Source organism: Alexandromys fortis, unplaced genomic scaffold (assembly GCF_014885135.2).
Source record: "Alexandromys fortis isolate MF-2015 unplaced genomic scaffold, M_Fortis_MF-2015_v1.1 scaffold_471, whole genome shotgun sequence".
In the NCBI taxonomy this organism is placed as follows: Eukaryota; Metazoa; Chordata; class Mammalia; order Rodentia; family Cricetidae; genus Alexandromys; species Alexandromys fortis.
In genome coordinates this window covers 212,149-222,749 of record NW_026068374.1, presented here as the reverse complement: position 1 = coordinate 222,749, position 10,601 = coordinate 212,149, and the positions used below count along the sequence as shown (strand labels likewise).

Sequence of the window (10,601 nt, the reverse complement as noted above, 5' to 3'; positions counted from 1 at the left end):
ATGAGCTAATAGGCCAAGCAGTGCCGTAATATTAGATTCTGTGTGATTATTTCAGGTCTGGGCAGTCAGGAAACAAACAAGTGGCCTCCAATTACACCCCCAACCATTGAGCTTCATAAAAATCTTGTCTCCCACACCACCAATACTTACCACTCACTCCTCACCTGAGGGGGAGACACGCCATGTACACAAATAAAAAAAATGCTTTGATTAATTTGGTCATGAAGATTTGGGTCAGTGATCTTTCTCCTCCAATCTCTGGTATTAACATATACTGTAAATAAGATAATTAAAAATGCTGAATGCAAACTAATTTCAATATGAGGAAGTAGTCAATTATTTTAGAAAGTGTCATGCTGTTTATCTGAAATAAAGTGGATTGAAAAAAAGAGGGGATGCTAAATGAACTAAGAACAGAACACTGAAAAATGCTATTTTCCTAAATGAGATAATCTTGCATGGCCTCTGGTGGCATCGTGGGCAAGTGGTGTTAACATGGCTTGAAGAGGCAGTACAGACCATGGCCCAAGCCATGAACATCAGCATGGCCTCCAGTGGTAGCACAGACCTCAGAAGCCCACAGAGCCCCTGGTGGTAACAGGAGTCATGGTATCCACGTGGCCCCCAGCAGCATCTCAGTCTACAGACACTAACATGGCCTCGGGGGACAGCACAGACTACTAATATCAACATAGCAGTGCACAGACCAAGAACACCCATATGGTCTCCAGAAACAGCATTGTCCATGTGTGTCAACACAGATTTGTCATGGTTCAGCCTCGACAAAAATACCTCTTGCCAGGGTCGGGGTATGGGGGTTAGAAATATGAGACTATGAAGACACATGGAAAATAATAATACAGGAGCCATAGAAAATTACCAGGAGGGTATTTCAGTGAATACTGAAATAACCCACATTTATTTTTTCCCAAAGTTTTTATACCCAATACAAATGGGTGTAGGGAGGTGGAGAGAGAATGTAACAAAAAACTTTGTATACTTGATAGAAAGGACAACTCAAACAGTTAATTCCTTTAACAGTTTGAGACATCAAGTCATTAGCATTTGGTTGTTTAATCTGTGAAGCAGCCTTAGACCATGAATCCTGAAGACAGCGACTGCCCAGGTGACCTCATAGTTATAAAAGAAGGAGCAGAAGTACATTTGCATAAACTGACCACCTGTCAGGATTGAATGGACCTACTTGTATGGCCTATCTTAAAGTCAAAACAATTAAATAATCACATGCTGTGTGGGACATGCTAATATGCTTGTCAGCTACTTTGAGAAACCTACAACTCCATAACCATCAGACGAGGTGGAACCAGGCTCACATTTTTGGGCCTCCACACAGCCTGTAGAGAAAGACAGAACAAATACAGCTGCAGCCATAGCACGCACCATGTACAGCAACATGGCATGTGGTGGCAGCACACACCATGGAGGTTTTTTGAGATGGCCCAAACCATAAAATACACTACTCTCCGTGGGCATCCCGCCATTCCTCAGAGACAGGCTGGTCATGGGGGTGCATTAGGGGGCAGAGCCTGTGAGAGATCCAGGCTGCTGTTTACCGTCCTGCCAGTGCTAGGTTTTTTGAGGTCCAATCAAGAAAATAAAAAGGTCTCCATTACAGACATACTGATGTTTCTCAGAGTGAGGGTGATTGAATGTGGCGGTTGGATTAATGAGGACCAATGATAATAGGTGTTTGGACAAGTTTAATGACAAAACCAGACTCACAAAACCAAGGTTCCAGAGGAGTACCCAGAGTAGGCAGGAAGGGGCGCGCAGATGCGCGCCCAATTTATCAGTAAACATACGCCGGAGGGCAGCCCGCCCCAAGGGGAGGGCTTATCCCTACATCTCCCTCTTTTTGTCTAAATAAGACAGAACTAACCCAAATACAACTATAAACAATAATAATAAATAATAGCACCAGTCTGGGATATGCTCTTGTTGCCCAGAGACAAGGGGATCTTTCAGATAGGCAGGGCATCTGGGGACAGAATCTACTGGAGCTTCAGGTCTCTGCACATCTCTGTGCCCTCAATGAAGGCACCTTAGGTATGACCATCACACCTGCAGGCTGAGGGCAGTTGCACAGCAGTGGAGATTCCAGGTTGAGAACAAGAAAAAAAGAAAAACCCACCCTACGAGTCACCATCTTAAATCAATCTTCAAATATTTTTTAAAAGGTTCTGATAACAGAAATTACATACATGCCAAGGCACATTTACTGGAGAAAGAGCCATTCTTTCAGCCACTCTTCCCTGACTTTCTAACAGCAGGGCCTCACTCCAGCTCTGGCTTGGGTTGCAGCAGCTGTGGCATCCATGTCTGAGGCTCCTCCTTGGTGACTACAGACCTCTGGTGCAGCCTGCTGCAGGATTCCCAGGGCCATGGGGAGAGAGTACAGGAGAGACTCCACTCCTCTGTCTCCCTCTAGCCCTCTACAGGAGCCCTGTGTTTCACCCATCTTGACTCAATCCTGTCACTGTTTGTTTGTTTGTTTGTTTGTTTGTTTGTTTGTTTTGAGGGGGGGTTGAGAAAGGATTTCTGTGTGTAGCTTTGGAGCCTGTCCTGGCTCTTGTTCTTTAGACTAGGCTGGCCTCAAACTCACAGCAATCCACCTGCCTCTGCCTCCCAAGTGCTGGGATTAAAAGCATCTGCCACCACTGCCCAGCTCCTCTCTTCAATTTTAACAGTACCTGTCATTCAAAGGAAAAGCTAATGAAAAAAATTTCATTGTCTGGCCATAAATGTGGGGGTCACTAATACTGATGTGTTTGTAATTCATATGGCCAACCCATAGCAAAACACTTACTTAATTTAGAATCACCCATACTCTCTCAAGTACCCGTAAGTATAGACGTCTGTGATAATTTTCACCAATGATGTCACCACAGAATATGAATTGCTTGTTATATTTATTTAAGATAAAAAAATGCTGTAACTATAGATGATATGTTACAGATCTCTCATGATGACTTTGACACACTCTCTACACAAGCTGTGAATCTACTAAAGTATAGATTTGGGCTTGCTACAAATCCACATCCTAGGTATGTAGTCCCTGCTACTGCTGATCCCTCTGTCACTCAGGTAGGCATGGTTTCCAACTCCTCGGATGAGTGTCCTAAAACAAAATAAAAACAAAATGTCTGCAGAGTCGGCCACTGCATTTCCTCCAGCAATGATATCTCACTCTTGTCCACTGCTTGTTTATAGCACGAATCACAGAAAGGCAGAGGCCATGAGGAATCACCAACACTAGTGTTACACCTAGTGACTTTTTCATTCTCAGGGTTCCACTTGGTTATCATTCCTTTGTCACTCATCCATGTTGGACCCTGTACTGTGTGTACAAAGCATTTGACTGCTGCTCTCTGCCATGTTCACATGAACTTCATTCAGCCATGGGTAGCATTGCAAGGGGGTTTTCAATTCTATCTTGAAGAATTTCTCACATGTTCGAAAGGGGGTGAAAATGCACTTAGTTAATTCTAAAGGTCTTTAATGATGGACATTCACTGTTTCAGAGAATGGGTCTGTTCAAAATGGCTATGCTCACATCCAAACACTGTCCTGGGTGCCCTTTGATGATGAGAAGGTTCCCAAAACGCATGAAGTCTCTGCTTCAGTGACAGAAGCAGCTGTGCGCACAGCTGTTTGACAAGTCCTATCCAGCAGTTCTGCAGTGGATTCCTGGGGATTCAGAGCCCTTAGTGGACATCAGCAGTTCTGTCTGCATCCCACAAGGGCAGTTATCTACAAGGAGAGATTTCTAAGTGCTGAGAGCAGACAGCATCTTCCCCAGATGCCATCATCAGGCTAAAGATTTGGAATGAAACAACACTAGGTGACTCTGACAGATGTAAATTTGCCAAGATGTGGATACTGGGGACTCTATGTAACATACAACCAGACCCAAGGCACACCTCCAGCCCAAGGGTTTCTCCCTTTCAAGTTGAGTTCTCTTTATATTACTCAGCCTTTCAGCTTGCACAACAACTCACACAATCACAACACTTGAACACAGTAAAAGAAAAAGCTTTCTGAAAACATACAAGTTGTTATATTCAGTGTTGTCTGTCCACATCCAAGGCTGCTCTGATGACTCTCTGTGCAGTCCGATCCACGCAGCAGAATGCCCATATGTTCTATTCAGGAAATCCTGTCAAAAACACAGAAAGCAAAGACATGTGTCTCTCAGTTTCAGATGAGCCTTGAGTCTCTGTCCTACAGCCTCCTCTTGGGATGGTAGCAGGTTTGAACTGAGGGCCAGGAACTTTAGAGCCTAAATAACCCTCAGTTCTCAGTGAATGCATTTTCCTGTCATTAACCGTAGTAAGCTGACAGATACCCCTTTTTCTGGGGCTGTAAAAGTCCCTTGTTAAGTCTGTATTTACAGTTATTAACAGCTGTTAACTTAAGTTTGCAACACCCGCCGGCTCAGACAAAGACTTGTATGACCACCATGAATCTCAAACGTATGTTTGGCCTTGCACGTTGAGTATTATTAGCACTATAGGAGAGAATATCTTTGGAATGTCTCAGCGCTACAGTCAGATGTGTTACCATCACAAATGGCACATGCTAACATGTACCCCATGTGCCCAATGCCTAGGGTGGAAACCTTACTCATGTTCCTGCTTTAAGCTCTCTATGGCAAGGCAAAACATATTCCACAAGTGATGTGGGATTGATTTCTTATTNTCTGTTTCTCAGTTTTTATTAGTCTTGCTACATATTATTACTACCTTTTGACTCCCTGTTGCTCATGACTACCTCAATATGCCTACTTTGCAACCATGTTTTTGTTTAAGGAACCTGTGTAGCACTAATATGTAAGCTTATGTTCTGCTCCTGTAACCCCACCACTTTTGTCTGTCAAGTTCACCATTTGGTAACTCCCTTGATGTGGGAAACTCCCTTGTATGCTGTGATACCATTGGTTAATAAAGAAGCTTCTTTGGACCTATTACAGCACTGAATAGGACAAGGCAGAAATTCCAAGCAGATAGAGGAGAGAGTACATGGAGACAGATGCTGCATACAGGACAGAACCTTACTGGTAGGCCATAGCCATGAGGCAATACACAGATTAATAAAAATGGGTTAATTTTTTTGTTTGTTTTTTGAGAAAGAGTTTCTTTGCAGCTTTGGAAGCTTCCTGGAACTAGTTCATGTAGACAAGCTGGCCTTGAACACACAGAGATTCACCTTCCTCTGTCTCCTGATTGCTGGGTTTAAAGATGTGTGCCATCACTGCCCAGCTAGAAATGGGTTCATTTAAGATATAAGAGCTAGCCAATAAGAAGCATGAGCTAATAGGCCAAGCAGTGCCGTAATATTAGATTCTGTGTGATTATTTCAGGTCTGGGCAGTCAGGAAACAAACAAGTGGCCTCCAATTACACCCCCAACCATTGAGCTTCATAAAAATCTTGTCTCCCACACCACCAATACTTACCACTCACTCCTCACCTGAGGGGGAGACACGCCATGTACACAAATAAAAAAAATGCTTTGATTAATTTGGTCATGAAGATTTGGGTCAGTGATCTTTCTCCTCCAATCTCTGGTATTAACATATACTGTAAATAAGATAATTAAAAATGCTGAATGCAAACTAATTTCAATATGAGGAAGTAGTCAATTATTTTAGAAAGTGTCATGCTGTTTATCTGAAATAAAGTGGATTGAAAAAAAGAGGGGATGCTAAATGAACTAAGAACAGAACACTGAAAAATGCTATTTTCCTAAATGAGATAATCTTGCATGGCCTCTGGTGGCATCGTGGGCAAGTGGTGTTAACATGGCTTGAAGAGGCAGTACAGACCATGGCCCAAGCCATGAACATCAGCATGGCCTCCAGTGGTAGCACAGACCTCAGAAGCCCACAGAGCCCCTGGTGGTAACAGGAGTCATGGTATCCACGTGGCCCCCAGCAGCATCTCAGTCTACAGACACTAACATGGCCTCGGGGGACAGCACAGACTACTAATATCAACATAGCAGTGCACAGACCAAGAAGGCCCATATGGTCTCCAGAAACAGCATTGTCCATGTGTGTCAACACAGATTTGTCATGGTTCAGCCTCGACAAAAATACCTCTTGCCAGGGTCGGGGTATGGGGGTTAGAAATATGAGACTATGAAGACACATGGAAAATAATAATACAGGAGCCATAGAAAATTACCAGGAGGGTATTTCAGTGAATACTGAAATAACCCACATTTATTTTTTCCCAAAGTTTTTATACCCAATACAAATGGGTGTAGGGAGGTGGAGAGAGAATGTAACAAAAAACTTTGTATACTTGATAGAAAGGACAACTCAAACAGTTAATTCCTTTAACAGTTTGAGACATCAAGTCATTAGCATTTGGTTGTTTAATCTGTGAAGCAGCCTTAGACCATGAATCCTGAAGACAGCGACTGCCCAGGTGACCTCATAGTTATAAAAGAAGGAGCAGAAGTACATTTGCATAAACTGACCACCTGTCAGGATTGAATGGACCTACTTGTATGGCCTATCTTAAAGTCAAAACAATTAAATAATCACATGCTGTGTGGGACATGCTAATATGCTTGTCAGCTACTTTGAGAAACCTACAACTCCATAACCATCAGACGAGGTGGAACCAGGCTCACATTTTTGGGCCTCCACACAGCCTGTAGAGAAAGACAGAACAAATACAGCTGCAGCCATAGCACGCACCATGTACAGCAACATGGCATGTGGTGGCAGCACACACCATGGAGGTTTTTTGAGATGGCCCAAACCATAAAATACACTACTCTCCGTGGGCATCCCGCCATTCCTCAGAGACAGGCTGGTCATGGGGGTGCATTAGGGGGCAGAGCCTGTGAGAGATCCAGGCTGCTGTTTACCGTCCTGCCAGTGCTAGGTTTTTTGAGGTCCAATCAAGAAAATAAAAAGGTCTCCATTACAGACATACTGATGTTTCTCAGAGTGAGGGTGATTGAATGTGGCGGTTGGATTAATGAGGACCAATGATAATAGGTGTTTGGACAAGTTTAATGACAAAACCAGACTCACAAAACCAAGGTTCCAGAGGAGTACCCAGAGTAGGCAGGAAGGGGCGCGCAGATGCGCGCCCAATTTATCAGTAAACATACGCCGGAGGGCAGCCCGCCCCAAGGGGAGGGCTTATCCCTACATCTCCCTCTTTTTGTCTAAATAAGACAGAACTAACCCAAATACAACTATAAACAATAATAATAAATAATAGCACCAGTCTGGGATATGCTCTTGTTGCCCAGAGACAAGGGGATCTTTCAGATAGGCAGGGCATCTGGGGACAGAATCTACTGGAGCTTCAGGTCTCTGCACATCTCTGTGCCCTCAATGAAGGCACCTTAGGTATGACCATCACACCTGCAGGCTGAGGGCAGTTGCACAGCAGTGGAGATTCCAGGTTGAGAACAAGAAAAAAAGAAAAACCCACCCTACGAGTCACCATCTTAAATCAATCTTCAAATATTTTTTAAAAGGTTCTGATAACAGAAATTACATACATGCCAAGGCACATTTACTGGAGAAAGAGCCATTCTTTCAGCCACTCTTCCCTGACTTTCTAACAGCAGGGCCTCACTCCAGCTCTGGCTTGGGTTGCAGCAGCTGTGGCATCCATGTCTGAGGCTCCTCCTTGGTGACTACAGACCTCTGGTGCAGCCTGCTGCAGGATTCCCAGGGCCATGGGGAGAGAGTACAGGAGAGACTCCACTCCTCTGTCTCCCTCTAGCCCTCTACAGGAGCCCTGTGTTTCACCCATCTTGACTCAATCCTGTCACTGTTTGTTTGTTTGTTTGTTTGTTTGTTTGTTTGTTTTGAGGGGGGGTTGAGAAAGGATTTCTGTGTGTAGCTTTGGAGCCTGTCCTGGCTCTTGTTCTTTAGACTAGGCTGGCCTCAAACTCACAGCAATCCACCTGCCTCTGCCTCCCAAGTGCTGGGATTAAAAGCATCTGCCACCACTGCCCAGCTCCTCTCTTCAATTTTAACAGTACCTGTCATTCAAAGGAAAAGCTAATGAAAAAAATTTCATTGTCTGGCCATAAATGTGGGGGTCACTAATACTGATGTGTTTGTAATTCATATGGCCAACCCATAGCAAAACACTTACTTAATTTAGAATCACCCATACTCTCTCAAGTACCCGTAAGTATAGACGTCTGTGATAATTTTCACCAATGATGTCACCACAGAATATGAATTGCTTGTTATATTTATTTAAGATAAAAAAATGCTGTAACTATAGATGATATGTTACAGATCTCTCATGATGACTTTGACACACTCTCTACACAAGCTGTGAATCTACTAAAGTATAGATTTGGGCTTGCTACAAATCCACATCCTAGGTATGTAGTCCCTGCTACTGCTGATCCCTCTGTCACTCAGGTAGGCATGGTTTCCAACTCCTCGGATGAGTGTCCTAAAACAAAATAAAAACAAAATGTCTGCAGAGTCGGCCACTGCATTTCCTCCAGCAATGATATCTCACTCTTGTCCACTGCTTGTTTATAGCACGAATCACAGAAAGGCAGAGGCCATGAGGAATCACCAACACTAGTGTTACACCTAGTGACTTTTTCATTCTCAGGGTTCCACTTGGTTATCATTCCTTTGTCACTCATCCATGTTGGACCCTGTACTGTGTGTACAAAGCATTTGACTGCTGCTCTCTGCCATGTTCACATGAACTTCATTCAGCCATGGGTAGCATTGCAAGGGGGTTTTCAATTCTATCTTGAAGAATTTCTCACATGTTCGAAAGGGGGTGAAAATGCACTTAGTTAATTCTAAAGGTCTTTAATGATGGACATTCACTGTTTCAGAGAATGGGTCTGTTCAAAATGGCTATGCTCACATCCAAACACTGTCCTGGGTGCCCTTTGATGATGAGAAGGTTCCCAAAACGCATGAAGTCTCTGCTTCAGTGACAGAAGCAGCTGTGCGCACAGCTGTTTGACAAGTCCTATCCAGCAGTTCTGCAGTGGATTCCTGGGGATTCAGAGCCCTTAGTGGACATCAGCAGTTCTGTCTGCATCCCACAAGGGCAGTTATCTACAAGGAGAGATTTCTAAGTGCTGAGAGCAGACAGCATCTTCCCCAGATGCCATCATCAGGCTAAAGATTTGGAATGAAACAACACTAGGTGACTCTGACAGATGTAAATTTGCCAAGATGTGGATACTGGGGACTCTATGTAACATACAACCAGACCCAAGGCACACCTCCAGCCCAAGGGTTTCTCCCTTTCAAGTTGAGTTCTCTTTATATTACTCAGCCTTTCAGCTTGCACAACAACTCACACAATCACAACACTTGAACACAGTAAAAGAAAAAGCTTTCTGAAAACATACAAGTTGTTATATTCAGTGTTGTCTGTCCACATCCAAGGCTGCTCTGATGACTCTCTGTGCAGTCCGATCCACGCAGCAGAATGCCCATATGTTCTATTCAGGAAATCCTGTCAAAAACACAGAAAGCAAAGACATGTGTCTCTCAGTTTCAGATGAGCCTTGAGTCTCTGTCCTACAGCCTCCTCTTGGGATGGTAGCAGGTTTGAACTGAGGGCCAGGAACTTTAGAGCCTAAATAACCCTCAGTTCTCAGTGAATGCATTTTCCTGTCATTAACCGTAGTAAGCTGACAGATACCCCTTTTTCTGGGGCTGTAAAAGTCCCTTGTTAAGTCTGTATTTACAGTTATTAACAGCTGTTAACTTAAGTTTGCAACACCCGCCGGCTCAGACAAAGACTTGTATGACCACCATGAATCTCAAACGTATGTTTGGCCTTGCACGTTGAGTATTATTAGCACTATAGGAGAGAATATCTTTGGAATGTCTCAGCGCTACAGTCAGATGTGTTACCATCACAAATGGCACATGCTAACATGTACCCCATGTGCCCAATGCCTAGGGTGGAAACCTTACTCATGTTCCTGCTTTAAGCTCTCTATGGCAAGGCAAAACATATTCCACAAGTGATGTGGGATTGATTTCTTATTAATAAAGAAAATGCCTAGGCCCATTTGATAGGCCAACCCTTAGGTAGGTGGAGTAAACAGAACAGAATACAGGGAGAAAGAAGCTGAGTCAAGGAGTCGCCATGATTCTCCTACCGGACACAGATGCAGGTTAAGATCTTCCCTGGTAAGACACCTCGTGGTGTTACATGGATATTAGAAATGGGTTAGATCGATATGTAAGAGCTAGCCAATAAGAGGCTACAGATAACGGGCCAGGCAGTGTTTAAAAGAATACAGTTTCAGTGTAATTATTTTGGGGCATAAGCTAGCCACGCAGGCGGCCTGGTGGCGGTGACGCAGCCTTGCTGCTCTTATCACAACACACATCAGCAAACAACAAACCAACTCCTGATCCTTTCTTACCAGCTCCTCCAGATTGTCAAAGTGAGTTAGATGGGCCACCTGCTCCATGCAGGAGGTCTGGCTGGATCTCCAGTTACTTGTGTTTTCAGACAAATAAAAACATTTACGTCCAAATGCAATCCAGTCTTTTGGGCAGGTAACATTCCCAGCTTCAGGGCTCACAATGGCCGGGTT

At 43.9% G+C, this 10,601-nt stretch overlaps 1 long non-coding RNA gene across 3 annotated transcripts; it reads right to left on the bottom strand.

Annotated features, from left to right (window-relative positions):
• Nucleotides 1–3,098: 3,098 nt before the first annotated feature.
• LOC126495497 (uncharacterized) lies at nt 3,099–10,595 on the bottom strand. Of its 3 annotated transcripts, none has more exons than XR_007590150.1 (3): nt 10,428–10,595; nt 9,396–9,502; nt 3,099–3,139 (listed from the first exon to the last, which is right to left on the bottom strand). It is a non-coding gene; the product is annotated as an uncharacterized lncRNA (long non-coding RNA). The 3 variants fall into 3 exon arrangements; XR_007590149.1 differs by lacking the exon at nt 9,396–9,502 and adding an exon at nt 4,071–4,177; XR_007590148.1 differs by lacking the exon at nt 3,099–3,139 and adding an exon at nt 8,424–8,464.
• Between the last annotated feature and the right edge of the window lie 6 nt (nt 10,596–10,601).